At 39.2% G+C, this 15,282-nt stretch overlaps 1 long non-coding RNA gene across 1 annotated transcript in view; it reads right to left on the reverse strand.

Annotated features, from left to right (window-relative positions):
- Positions 1-11,787: 11,787 nt before the first annotated feature.
- The window catches only part of LOC147380232 (uncharacterized), a 29,402-nt gene continuing 25,907 nt past the window's right edge, over positions 11,788-15,282 (reverse strand). The window contains exon 2 of the long non-coding RNA XR_015167479.1: positions 11,788-14,620. This is a non-coding gene — a long non-coding RNA (uncharacterized LOC147380232). The remainder of the gene's footprint in view (positions 14,621-15,282) is intronic.

Genomic DNA, 15,282 nt, shown 5'->3' on the forward strand with positions numbered 1-15,282 from the left:
CTCTCCTTCAGGGGATCTTCCTGACCCAGGGATTGAACCTGTGTCTCTTGTCTCCTGTGTTGGCAGGCGGGTTCTTTACCACTAGCGCCACCTGGGAAGTCCCAGATACATCAGTGCTATGATCAGTTTTTATCAAACTTAAATAATATACAAAGCATCATTAGAAAAACAATTGTGTGAGTTTCCCATTTTGAGAAACACTGACTTAAAAATGTAAAGTCACATTCTCTGAAAGAAGCCACTTATGGACTGAAAATTTGTGTCCTCTCCCAAATATATGTATTACAGCTTCAACCCCAAGTATGACTGCATTAGGAGATGAAACCTCTAAGGAAGGAATCAAGGTTAAATGAGGTCATAGGGCTGGGGCCCTCATCCAGTAGGGTTAGTTATAGGAAAAGACATGAGCAAACTCTCTGTCTCAGCGTGCACAAGAATGAAGGCCAAGTGAGGACACATGGAAAAGGTGGCCAGCTGCAAGTAAGGAGACCTGTCAGCAGAAATCCAATGGGCCAGTACCTTGATCTTGGGCTTCTAGCTCCCAGAACTGTGAGAAAATACATTTCTGTTGTTTAAGCCACCAAACTTATGGTATTTTGTTATGACAGCTGAGCTAACTAAAACAGAAGCTTTGAATTGTAAATTTTCATTTTAAACAAGGAGTTATTTGTTTTAAACCTGCAAGATGATTTCTAAAGATAGCTATTGAAATGTAAATCTAAAATTAAAAACTTTTTACAGAACTCTTACCCTGTTTCCCCTTAAAAATTATGTCCTTGATTTCCAGTGTTTGTGAATCTTTCATAGGACAAAACCTGGGCTAACCATTGTTACAGATCTTGTCAGTAAATTATTATTTTGCCTGCATTCAGAAATTAATATAGCCCAATTATTTGTAAGTAGTGAATTAAAATAAATCTTAAAAAAAAGAGAGAATATAGAGTTGTCTACGTTCTTTCCTCTGGTATTTGAGCTTCCCAGGTGGCGCAGTGTTAAAGAATCTGCCTGCCAAGCAGGAAACGAGGGTTCATCACTGGGTCGAGAAGATCCCCTGGAGGAGGAAGTGGCAATCTGCTCTAGTTTTTTTGTCTGGGAAATCCCATGGACAGAGGAGTCTGGAGGGCTACAATCCATGGGGTTGCAAAGAATCTGACAGGACTTATCAACTGAGCACAAGCAAAGTAAAGAAGCACACCGCCCACAGCATTCTTGAAAGTTTAAGGTAGGAATCCCCTCCCTTTAGAAAAATGGAACAAAGTTCTTATGAAGAACAGTGTCACATTTAATTAAAATAATGATAAATTCAGAGAACAATTTTAAAAGTATAAATTTTGCTTCCAGTTTGCAGAGATAGATGAATATATAGTTAATGCATCGTCCACTAGAATATACAAATTCCTCTTTAAATGGAGATAATGTTAGCGTCATATATAAGTGGCCATTATCAACAGTAAAAGAGGTAATCCATGTGAAGCCTTGAAAACTATCAAGTTCAATTGCAATGTCAAGTCGATCATCATTATTGAGTTGTTTGCTCTAAGTGACCAATACCACATTTTGAATTTAAATCATGTGGCCCTTTATTGAAAGGAAGTAATCACCATGGAAGCTTAGAAAACAAATGCAACACTTCCTGAATGACCAAGCCTAGCATTTTTACTTTATGGAACACATTATTAAGTATGGCTTAGAGACAAAACCATTCATAAAAAATGTAAATTTTGTTAAAGGTCTAATAGAATATTACAAAACCAACCCGACAAAGGATCTGTTCTATGAATAAAGTGGATTTTAGAAATTATAAAAATAGTTTAATGTGGCAGATTTCTACAGAAAGGAGGTATTTAATTTTAATTCAACTTGCAGATAGCAAGCACCTGCTGTGTGGAAGGCACAGTGCTGGTTTCTGAGCCACAATGAGAAAATGATTTTGTGTCTGCTGCTGGTTGTTTCACATCAGATTTTTTAAAAATCGAAATACAATTGTTTTACAATGCTGTGTTAGTTTCTTCTGTACAATAAAGTGAATCAGCTGTATGTATACATATGCCCTCTCCCTCTTGAACCTCCTTCCCAACTCCCATCCCGTCCTTCTCAGTTCAGTTCAGTTCAGTTCAGTCGGTCAGTCCTGTCCGACTCTGTGTGACCCCATGGACTGCAGCACGCCAGGCCTCCCTGTCCCTCACCAATTCCCAGAGTTTACTGAAACTCATGTCCATTGAGTCAGTGATGCCATCCATCCATCTCATCCTCTGTCGTCCCTTTCTTCTCCTGCCTTCAATCTTTCCCAGCATCAGGGGCTTTTCAAATGAGTCAGTTCTTCTCATCAGATGACCAAAGTATTGGAGTTTCAGCTTTAGCATCAGTCCTTCCAATGAATATTCAGGACTGATTTCCTTTAGGATGGATTGGTTGGATCTCCTTGCTGTCCAAGAGACTCCCAAGAGTCTTATCCAACACCACATTTCAAAAGCATCAATTCTTCAGCACTCAGCTTTCTTTATAGTCCAACTCTCACATGCATTTATGACTACTGAAAAAACCATAGCCTTGACCAGGCAGATGTTTGTCAGCAAAGCAATGTCTCTCCTTTTTTATATGCTGTCTAGGTTGGTCATAACTTTCCTGACAAGGAGCAAGCATCTTTTAATTTCATGGCTGCAGTCACCATCTGCAGTGATTTTGGAGCCCCACAAAATAAAGTCTGACACTGTTTCCACTGTTTCCCCATCTATTTCCCGTGAAGTGATGGGACTGGATGCCATTATCTTTGCTTTCTGAATGTTGAGCTTTAAGCCAACTTTTTCAATCTCCTCTTTCCTTTCATCAAGAGGCTCTTTAGTTCTTCTTCACTTTCTGCCATAAGGGTGGTGTCATCTGCATATCTGAGTTTATTGATATTTCTCCTGGCAATCTTGATTCCAGCTTGTACTTCCTCCAGCCCAGCATTTTGCATGATGTACTCTGCATATAAGTTAAATTAGCAGGGTAACAATATACAATTGATTTACTCCTTCCCAATTTGGAACAGTCTGTTGTTCCATGTCCAGTTCTAACTGTTGCTTCCTGACCTGCATACAGATTTCTCAAGAGGCAGGTCAGGTGGTCTGGTATTCCCATCTCTTTCAGAATTTTCCACAGTTTATTGTGATCCACACAGTCAAAGGCTTTGGCATAGTCAATAAAGCAGAAATAGACCCACCCCTCTAGGTCATTATAGAGCCCCGAGCTAAGTTCCCTGTGCTATACAGCAGCTTCCTACCAACTATCTCATTTACACATGGTAGTATATATGCGTGCTGTATGTGCTAACTTGCTTCAGTCATGTCTGACTCTGTGTGACCCTATGGACTATAGCCTGCTAAACTCATCTGCCCGTGGGATTCTCCGGGCAAGAATACTGGAGTGGGTTGCCATGCCCTCCTCCAGGAGATCTTCTCGATCTAGGGATTGAAGGATTGGAGATCTAGGGATTGCACCCACATCTCTTATGTCTCCTGTATTGGCGGGCAGGCTCTTTTACCACTAGCACCACTTGGGAAGGCCATCAGTGTGTGTGTATTAATCCTAATCTCCCAATTTGTCCCACCCTCCCCTTCCACTCACACTGTGTCCACATGCCCATTCTCTATGTCTGCATCTCTATTCCTGCGTGGGAAATATGTTCATCTGTACCATTTTTTAGCTTCCACATATGATTTGTTGGTCGTAGAGAGGCAGGTATTTGTAGAGGAATTTAGATCAAAGGTCTCAGGTAATTGGCCTGAGGCATAGGATGAAGTAGATAAATTCAGAGAATAAAACTGAGAGTTTACAAAAAAAAAATTAGTGGAATATTATCCTTACACACTGACTTCAGAGTTAATATTGGATTGTAAGTCACAGGCCCATCTTCAAATATATAGTTCATGCAGCAAGCAGTGATCTTTGCTTTCTGATTGTTGATAGACAAAGCATCCAGTATCGATAATGATGCACTAGTGACCTAAACAGAAGAGCCATTTCCAAACTTTTTCTTTTCTTCCTTAATGCTGAGTCTGAGAGGCATGTTAAATCTGGCACTTGTGCAACTACTCCAGTTTTTCTACAAAAGAGGAAGGAAATTCCTTTCAATAGGAAGCAAAAGAAAAGTTTAAAAATGATATTTGCTTAGTTGTGTATTACTTCTGTATTGTCATCTTTCTTTTACAGCTGGAACACATTCTTTGTTTTTAATATCTAATCATCAGTAGACTGATTTTTTTTTTTTTTAATTTATTTGGCTCTGCTGGGTCTTAGTTGCAGAATGTGGGATCTAGTTCCCTTCCTAGGGATTGAACCTCCACCTCTTGCACTGGAGGTGTGGTGTCTTAACCACTCGACCACCAGGGAAGTCCCAGCAAGCTGTGGTTAAGGTCTTACAGTCTTCAAAGTCTTGATGGCTGGTTTTCGTGCATTTCTGACTTTCAACTTGGCGAGAGAGTGCCTGGATGGGCTCTTTCATCCATTATTGCCATGGTTTTCATCCTTGTGTTCAGTTTTAATTAAAGTGTACTAAACTATATCAATCAGATCTAAGTAGGAAAATAATTGTCCTAATTAAAAAACAAAAACAATAAAAATTCTTATGGCTGGTTGATTTCAAAATATTGAGTGCCCTAAACCCATGGTTGTACTGAAAACTACCAGTTTTGTTAAACTAAAGAGTTAATTATATAGGGTTCTTATGCCAGGAAAGCGGGGAGGGGCAGAATTTTTTTTTCTTTCTGTATCTGTCAATTGAAAATATGCTGTGTTGTAGCTGAAACATGAATATTTTAAAGTAACAGCAAATGCCTATAATTCTTGGCCAGTGGTTCCAGGCATGTCCTTTACTGGCAATGAACCACATGCAGAGAGAGTCTGTCTCACGGTGCCAAGGAGTTAATTATACTCTCTTAGACTCTCAGGACTAGAGTGTCTTTACTATAAACCCCCCATCCCCCTTTTTTGCATAAAGTGGAGCAAATCTCATTGTTCATCAAATTGTTTTAAGCAGGTGCCATTTTCACTTTTCTCTTTGTACTTATGAGTCAATATTTGTACAATCAGATTAAACAAAATAGTAACTCTATAACTTAAGTTTCCTTCATGCTTTCATATTGTTTCCTGGAGTTCACAGTGTGAATGCAGCCCTGAACCCAGGGGGCTCTGTTCCCAGCAGTGCAGTGGCATTGGGCACCAGGCTCTGCAGACTCTCTTTAGTTTATACAGTTCATACATTAAAGAAAATAAATGCAATTGAGAATGCCTAATGGAACTTTCTGGCACATGCTACAGGAGGGTACTTAAATATAGTCTGATAAAAAATTAAAACCAATTTATCAAAATGGCAAAACATTCGGTAATTTGGAACACTCTTAATGTCCATTTAAAGTGCAATAGCCAGTAATTTATTCCATTTTGGAGATTTCAAGTTATCAGCATTTAGTGAAATTTATAGCTCATTCTTAATCTTGGTATTATTTATTTTAGCAAATAGGAGGAATCTTACTCTGCAAAAAAAAAAAAAAGAAAGAAAAAGAAAAAAGTGCTGATTCTCATTTTGTGAAGTACCTCAGTGTAGCAGATTCAGTGTAGAAGACAAATTGATGGCTTGCTACCACCAAAGTGGAGATTTCAACTTCTTTTATGTAAGCTTTCAGATATGTGGCTTCTTATACTTGACTATTTTGGAGACTGAACCAGGGAACTTATTAAAAATTCAAATTCTTGCCTTCTAGCCCCAAAGGACTCTGATCAGAAGGTCTGGAATGGTGCCAAGTAATCTGTGATGATTTTTAACAATCACCCATAAAGAATTTTTTTCCTAGGATACATTTTGATAAACACACATTGAGACAGAAAAGTCTGTGCTTTTTGTACACAATGCCATTTTATATATGAACTACTAATTAGTAGGTACAGTAATCCTAAAATTAATTAAGGTGTTGATTAACTTTAGTTTGGGGGATTTACAAGATCTGTTAAAAATTCAGTTTGGAAAATTGTTCCATTTTGTATTAACCTTATAAGTTGCGTCACTAAGACCAAACCAAATTCATCAAATCAATAATTCATTTAGAAGGCTCTGGTATACACTCATGGGCTTCCCTGGTGGCTCGGAGAGTAAAGCGTCTGCCTGCAATGCAGGAGACCTGGGTTCTACGTTAAATACATAAGATGTATTTTCTTCTCTTAATACAATCCCTGGGGAGATATAGATAATGAAACATATCATCAGAAAATTAACTATAGTAAACAGCTAATATTCATATATGTTGGTAAAAATAGTTGATTTATTGAAAGTGATAGTCTGTTGGATTCCAAAAACCTCCTTAAAAATATGGCTTTAGGGAGTACACCCAATGCTGAGGTCTCATTCTGATCATGTATAGAGATAATTATTAAGGAGCAGAAACATGCCTCACTATGGATATTGCAGTTTTAAAACTGAACATAATTTTTCCATCAAGGAACTAAAACTAGTATCATTAGAAAAGAATGGTTGGCACAATATAGGAGATAATCCATGTTCTTTTCACAGGTAAGAGTGAAGGTCCAGTGAGCTTCCTAAAGATACTTAGTCTTCAAATATCTCCCTAAACAGAAAAGTTGCTTATAAAGGAGTGCTGCAAATCAAGCAGTAGATATCATCTTAGATGTGAAATGATGGTCTAAGCAGAGATTTCAAGAAGACTTCTTCTTAGTCCTATATATTGTAGAGGTCTTAGGGGAGAATCAACCAATTACAGGCAAAAAAGAAATATCACATGTGACCTCAAGGACAAGACCATGGACATGGGCCATTTACAGAATGAGCAAACAAATTCTAGATTTCAGGGGGAAAAAAGGCAGAAGAGGAAATAAATCCACGAACCATCCAGGTTTAAATTCTCAGATCAAAGGTTTATCTCCAGCTGCTGGAGGATCTTGGCAGAGGAAGATAGTCTCTGGTGATGAGTGACACGTTGGAGGAAAAGAGAAGGTGACAGGCAGTTTCTGAGGAATTTGCAGCCCAAGGCATTCCTGGTCCCTGAAGATGGAAGTGACGGTGACAGGGACCTTTAGCAGTTTCATTTTTTTCTGATGTGCTTATCTGAATTTTAAGAACCCAGAACAGAAGAACAAGAAAATTCAGTTAGGACCTAGTTTTATATCCATTATCCAGGCAAGAGGCCACAGAATCAAGCCTATTGAGGCTGTTTATGTTTGCCAAATGAACTATTTCAGATATTAAAATGACATCAATACAGGTTTTTGGAGAAGCTCACTGACATTAATGACGTTGCCAAAAATGTAACACAAACTTCTGAACATTTGTCATATTTAGGAAGTTCTATTTTCCAGTTCATTTCCACAGAGCTGGAGAAAGGAAACGTGAATTACTGTGGTAATAAGGGAAGGAAATCAAAATTTAGCGAAAGCTTGTTGTGGTCTTCACATTGTGCTATGTACTTTACACATTGTCTCATTTGGTAAGTTCATAATAAATGTGAACTGTGTTAAAGATGAAAAAGGTAGTGATGTGAAGTCTATAGACATTTTAGGGATTTAATAATGAACATGCCATCCCAAGTGACTTTTTAAAAAAATTGGAGTAGAATTGTTTTACAATATTGTATTAGTTTCTGCTGCACAACAAAGTGAGTCAGCTGTGTGTTTACATACATCCATTTCTTTTTGGACCTTCCTCCCACCCTACTCCATCCCACCCCTCTAGGTCATCACAGAGCAAGCACTAAGCTGAGCTCCCTGTACCACACAGCAGCTTCCCACTGGCTATCTGTTTTACTCTGGTAGTGTATTTATGTCGAACCTAATCTCCCAGTTCATCACACTCTCCCCTAACAGTTCAATTTTATTGTGTTGAAAAAAAAAATCATCATCAAACCAACCAACCCTGAGAGCAGTCTGCAAATACAATGTGCAAACCTTTGTTCATATTCATCTGTAGATCTCTCTAGAGACCTACACAACTTTTATTTAAAATCCTGGTGGATTCATTTTGATATTTGGCAACACTAATACAATTATGTAAAGTTTAAAAATAAAATAAAAAAAAATAAATAAAATCCTTGGGAGAAAAATGACCTGTTGGGATTTTTCTACAGCAGTTATCATAGCAAGGATATGAAGAGGGGGAGAGCAACTCATACAATCATACACAGTGTGGGTTTTATCTGGAAAACTTTCAAGCCGGAGGTTGACAAGAGGTGGCATACATCTCCATCCTCTCATCACTCTGTAGAGAAGTGTGTCAGCTCCTGGACCCACAGAAGTTTGTATCCCACTACTTTACTTTTTTTTTTTAATTTACTTTTTCTTATTGGAGTACAGTTGCTTTACAACGTTGCATTAGTTTCTGCTGTGTCATGAAGTGGTGACAGAGGATGAGATGGTTGGATGGCATCACCAACTCAATGAACATGAGTCTGAGCAAACTCTGAGAGACGGTGAAGAACGGGGAATCCTGGTGTGCTGCAGTCCATGGGATCACGAAGAGTCAGACGCAACTGAGTGACTAAACAACAAACAACAGTATACGTATGTATCTCCTCCCTCTTGGACCTCCCTCCACGCCTATTCCACCTATCTAGGTCATCACAGAGCACCGAGCTGAGCTCTTTGTGCTAGACAGCACATTCCCATGAGCTATCTGTTTTACACATGGCAGTGCACATATGTCAATCTCAATCTCCCAATTCATCCCCAACCCCCGCCTTGTCCCCCAGCGGATTGTCCTACCCGTGGCTGTCCTGACGTAGGAGCCCCTGAAAGCTCATCTTCAAAGGTTAGTTTGAGTACCGTATTCTGGAGTGTGATCCCATAGGGGTGGGAACAAGAGACAGGCTGAGAGACACGCAGAAGGAGGAAGGAAAATGACCCACGATGTGTGGTCCAGCAGTGCCTGCTACGGCTGGTAGCTTCTTACTATGGAACAGCCTGAGAATTCAAATAAGGCGTGTCTTGGAATCAGTCTGCTTAAAGAAAAAGTGGGCAGAATGATTTGCCCATTGGCTTCTCTCTCCCTATGGCCAAGAAGTACCCATTAATTATCCTAACACTCTGCTTCTCTTGTGTCAGAGAAACTCTTGAAGAAGTTTAAGGGACTCATATTCCAAGTCTGAGGGGAGGTACTATGAGTTCCTTTTGTAGGAAACTGATCAAAACTCAGGGCTGGAATAACAGTGATGTTTTGGTAAGTTTATGATATATGTAAATTTCTCTTAAGGCGGAGGACTAAATGTTTTAAACTCAAGCCTCTAGTGGGTTGGGTATCACTGTTACGGGTCAGCTCAGGAGACGTAGGGAAACCATGGAAAGGCCTAACAATTCCTCCTGCAGAAGTATAGCCACTCACCCTGTGGAGATGTGAAACACAGCTTTTCCTGCTGGGGTGAATGTGGGACCCCAATACAGTGTGCCCTTCATAGTCAGGTAATGAAGAAAGCATGTCCATGATGGCCTCTGGAATTCCTGCTGACACTGTGTGGTCAGGTCTGGATAGTTAGTATGTGCTCTGCTTAGTCACTCAGTCTGACTCTTTGAGAACCTATGAACTGTATCCCACCAGGCTCCTCTGTCCATGGGATTCCCCAGGCAAGAATACTGGAGTGGGCTGCCATGCCCTCCTCCAGGGGGTCTTCCCAATCTGTGGATTGAAGCCAGGTCTCTCACATTGAAAGCGGATTCTTTACCATCCAAGCCACGAGGAAGCACATTTAGTATGTAAATTCATTCTAACAGCAGTTGTTTTAAAAAATGATGAGCACTTTTAAAATTTATTTTTAGTCACAGGTTAGGAGTAAAAAATTGATCTGGTTTACCTGCTAGCATTTACATTGAATCTCATTCTCACATTTGATGCTCATGAATTGCAAAGGAAAGGTCAGTAAAGGAAAGTGTCTCCCCATCTTGCTTTGCAGGTGGGTACCCATAAGGCTCAAAGGGCTGTTAGAATCCTATTCTTTTAGCTACTCTGCATCCTTGACATCACAAATGAGACAGTTATGTTGATGGTGAGTATTTTCTATTTAAGGAATTTTGCTTTGTTTTGTAAAAAGAATGATTTTTTCTTGATTAATAAAAGCTGCAGTGATTTCCAGGTTTTCCCTGGGTTTTGACTGTGTGATTGATTTACCGTTATCCCCGGCAACACTTGAATGGCTTGGTTTGCTTTTGTTTTTCTAAAAGACCCATACTTTCCTTTCTTGTCCTTGTACTTCGTATCACTCTGCTTAAAGCACTTTCAAGTATATTCCTGTGCTGTAAAATTAGTCTAATTTATCTTTGCTCAACGTATCTGTGTTTAAAATACCTTGTTGATGATACTGATGAACTTATTTGCAGGAATAAAGGGAATAAATAAAAGGAATAAAGGGCAGGAATAAAGACGTGAAAGTAGGAAATGGACTTGTGTATATAGTGGGAGAAGGAGAGGGTGGGACAAATTGAGAGGGTAGCATTGACATATATTCACTACTATGTATAAAATAGATAGCTAGTGGGAAGTTGCTGTGTGACACAGGGAGCCCAGCTCAGTCCTCTGTGATGACCTAGATGGGTAGGATGGACGTTGGGTGGGAGGGAGGTCCAAGAGGGAGGGGATATATGTATAATTATGGTTGATTCATGTTGTTGTATGGCAGAAATCAACACAATACTGTAAAGCAATTATCCTCCAATTAAAAATTTTAAAAATAGAATAAAATACCTTGTCTTCCTCTTTTCCAACTCTACGGATAAACTCTAGGTTAAACTATTTAACCTAGTGACTCCCAAACCCCTTTAACTTCTTATATATTAACCTCTGTTAATCATAGTAGGTGATGGAGTCCAAACATTTTATTTAATAAAGAGAAGATCACATCCATTGAATGTCACTTACGAGAGTTGTAAAGACGAGGCATCCATCCTTCCATTTCTTCTCTCAACAAATGATGGGCAGATCACAATAGGCATAGAATTCTGTCCTCTGTGCTGTGGGACATTGTAAAATGTAAAAGACAGTGGGCTTCCAGAGCATGCAAACCAATTTGGCTAACCCCATTTTGTCAAGTAATTTTGGTGTGGGAAATAACCAGTGGGAAAGCAAGTGGGGAAAGAAAAATAAGTAGTAAGATTCTGAACAGATGTTCAGCACAGCGGGAGATAGTGTTTCAGACCTGAGATCCAACTTGTAAAAGAAAGTGTGTAGAGGCTTGCATTTTGAAAGGAACCCCAGACAGGAAAAGATTATACTTTGTGGCAAAGACACAACAGGGAGACCTAAATGAAATCATGACTACTTTCCTTGTGGAACCACAGAGAAGAATGTGGGGTAAGGAAGCCCATTAGCAGATGACATGCCTTGGAGGCGGGGGTGGAGAGGGGGAAGGCGATCCTTTGTCACTGCCTGGGCACATGTGGTTGGCCGTTTGTGTACGTAGTATATAAGGCTCTGAATTGCCTTTTTATTTAGCATCTATTGTGTAGAACGTTATTTATGCTTCAGTATCATTTTTTTCTAATGTTTCAGAAAACTGGTTATTTATTGCTATGTCACTTCACTGGTGTCCGACTCTTTGCAACCCTGTACGCTGTAGCCTGTCAGGCTCCTCTGTCCATGGGATTTTCTAGGCAAGAATACTGGAGTGTTTTGCCATGCCCTCCTCCAGGGGAACTCTCCCGACCCAGGGATGGAACCCACATCTTTTACATCTCCTGCATTGGCAGACTGGTTCTTTGCTGGTTATTTGTTAGGTTAGAGTAATTGTGTAAAAACATAAAATTAACAACCAGCAGAAATCCTTTTTAGAATTTCTTCACTTTTAATTTTTAAACCTAAAATCAATGTTACAAAACCCACAAGAGTAAAATCAAATTTATCTTGCTAGTAAAATGGATTTAAAATGCTTTCAAGTTCGCTGGGGATTCAAATCCAGCAATACTTGAAGTCATGCCATCCTGTATGCTGTCAAAATCTGACTGCCATGGGTAAAGTTTTAGAGGGTTCTGAACCAGTAAAGGGAAGCAGTACAAAATAACACTTAGCAGCTGTGCAATCAGAAAATATTAGACTGCCATTCAAAATATAATTCCTTGTAGCCACACAGAAATATAGTTCCCAATCACTGAACAGGTTCCAAATGGGAATTTGCAAGAATTAAATCTCTCATGAGCTGAGTCAAAAATCAGGAGGTTGCTGGCCCGGTAAAGAATGTGGCAAAAAATAAAATCTAGATGAAAGCATCTTGAGAGTTAGCAGTTCAGACTCTTAGAGAAGTCCAGAGAACAGGGGAAGAAAATGCTTTCTATATCAGAGAGTGGGGATAAAAAACAAAACGAAACAGGATATTCTCAGGACAAGGTCATGAATCCATCAGGAGTGTTTCTAAGCCAAGTGACATTACCGAGTGACCCACTGTTCTGAACGTTTTTCTTGAACTGCTCCATTGAAATGAACACCTTCATTCTCTGTGTTGTATTTTATTTATAGTGGTTATCTCCCACTTTCTGAAGACGTTGGGAGTCTTTACTTGTTGACTTGTTGATCATTTGTTTCTTCCTCTTTGAATGTGAGTTTTGTACTGGTCATCCTATGCCTCCAGCATTGAAATACATCACAACTGCTAAATGAATACATAAAAAGGAAAAGGAAAATTTTACAGTTACAGTAAATTTTACAGTCTTGCCATACCATCATTGTTTTGTACTGTACACAAATGAATGGTAATGTAAGATGCTTTTGCTGATTCAGGCTCAGATGCTTTAGACAGATAGACAGCTTGGGGACAAAAGCATTGTCATAGCTTTTGTTGTTTGTGGGGGTGCACAGCGAATTTGAAATCATTCACTGATATAGGAAGGGTGCAGTAGTAAATACAATTTTGGCATAGACATAAAAAAATCACAGCCTTAATATTAGTGCTTTTGGTTGTTATCTCCTTTCTTCCAAAAGAAGAAGTCAAACAGGGTTAAAGTTAAGGTTAGAAAGCATTCCACAATGTTTGACAGAATGGTGCTCCAACTCCATGTCCAATTTTTCAGAAACTGTAGCCTGGGTTGTCCTTGTTTTTCCAGTGCAGTTACCATGGAATTGATATGGCATATTCTTAAATATACAATATTTCTAGAATGATGGGACTATTTCTGTACTACACATTTAAAAAATATGTTCAACCTTAAGGGATTATTTAGATCTTAAAAGTATTTTGCATCCAAGCTCATTTGTTCCATCAGTCCCTGACTCCCCTTCAAGCAACTTCCTGTCTCTCCTTTGAATTAGAACTGATATTTTATATCTCATGTGGTACAGAAAAGATATGAATTGCATGAGGGTAAGGACATTTTCTGCTTCATTCCCTGCCTAGCCTTCAGTGACATGGTAAATGCAATAACAACATCGCCAATTTTCAGATAAATAAAGGAGAACCTTAGTGGGCTGTTTTAAGCTGTACTTTCCAGGGTATCATATTTTGGTGGAATTCAGAGTAATTACTGCTTGCGTGTTTAAAAATCATTCTTTATTCCTACTTTGTTTTAATGGGATCATAAGCTTTTTAAAGATTTAGTTTTAATTTTGATTCCATATTTTCAAAAGTAAATAATTGCTGAAAGACATAGCAGTGCCCCTCTCCCCAATCCATCCCACCACTAGCCCCTTCACCGCAGTGATCCCCCTTTGGAAATAAGAAATGCCATCTCTCTTAGCTCTTCTGGTACTTAGCTCTTTACTTATAAATACTACATGTGCTGTGCTTAGTCACTCAGTCATGTCCAACTCCTTGTGATCCCATGGACTGTAGCCCACCAGGCTCCTCTGTCCATGCGGATTCTCCAGGCAAGAGTACTAGAGTGGATTTCCATGTCCTCCTCCAGGGGATCTTCCCAACCCAGGGATCAAACCCAGGTCTCCCGCATTGCAGGTGGATTCTTTACCATCTGAGCCACCAGGAAAACCCAAGAATACTGGAGTAGGTAGCTTATCCCTTCTCCAGGGGTACTCCCCAACCCAGGAATTGAACCAGGGTCTTCTGCATTGCAGGCAGACTCTTTACCAGGTGAGCTACCAGGGAAGCCCCCAAAATGCTACATAGAACATAGATTACCTTATTTTGAGTGTGTTTAAGTTTAACCATTATCCAACTCTATTACAGTTTGGTGACAAACCCATAGTTAGTGTTACCATTATCATGACTAGTGTAAATACTATCCATTGTTGAACCAAGTGAAATGCTCTAGTTATATGGTTTTTAATAGTATTTTCCCCTGGAGTTAATAAGTGCATTTTTTCCTATTTCATTAATTACCTAAAAATTATGGCTGAGTCATTATACACCTTCTGATAGCCATGTAATATATTGCTCCATTCAAATTCCCATACAGTCAATTCTAGTTGTTGATGTATCAATTTCCTTTTCATCTTTATTTCCCCTGAAAGCATCCTTTGTGTCTCTTCTGTATTCTTTAGAAAATCCCTAAATAGAGGTTTTCAGGATTGGCTCTTCTTTGTGTGAAGGCTTCTGCCCAACTGTCATCTGGATTGTTGAGCACTCCATTTGGGATTTTGAGCTCTCATTCCTCATCCTAAGACTTCTTGGCTTATCCCTTGTTGTAGATGAAATATGCCTTGTAACTTCTGGAAAAACAAGACAAAAAGTAATTATTTTGAGACACAGCATTTCTGAAAGAAGAGAAGCAACAGTCAAAGCAGAAAAAAAAAAGACATACCCATCTGCTGCAGGTGGGTATTCCAAAGAATAGCAAAAAGAGATAAGAAAGCCTTCTTAAGTGATCAATGCAAAGAAATAGAAGGAAACAATAGAATGGGAAAGACTAGAGATCTCTTCAAGAAAATCAGAGGTACCAAGGGAACATTTCATGCAAAGATGGACACAATAAAGGACAGAAATAGTATGGACCTAACAGAAGCAGAACATATTAAGAAGAGGTGGCAAGAATACACAGAAAAATTGTACAAAAAAAAGGTCTCAATGACCTGAATAACCACCCGGATAATGATGATGTGGTCATTCACCTAGAGCCAGACAGCCTAAAGCATGAAGTCAAGTGGGCCCTAGGAAGCATTACTACAAACAAAGCTAGTGGAGGTGATGGAATTCCAGTTGAGCTATTTCAAATCCTAAAAGATGATGCTGTGGAAGTGCTGCACTCAATATGTCAGCAAATTTGGAAAACTCAGCAGTGGCCACAGGACTGGAAAAGGCCAGTTTTTATTCCAATCCCAAAGAAGGACAATGTCAAGGAATGTTCAAACTGCCATCCAGTTGTGCTCATTTC

The sequence above is a fragment of the Bos grunniens genome, chromosome 1, assembly GCF_055505025.1.
Source record: "Bos grunniens cultivar Pamir isolate PY7600 chromosome 1, Bosgru_T2T1.0, whole genome shotgun sequence".
Lineage (NCBI taxonomy): Eukaryota > Metazoa > Chordata > Mammalia > Artiodactyla > Bovidae > Bos > Bos grunniens.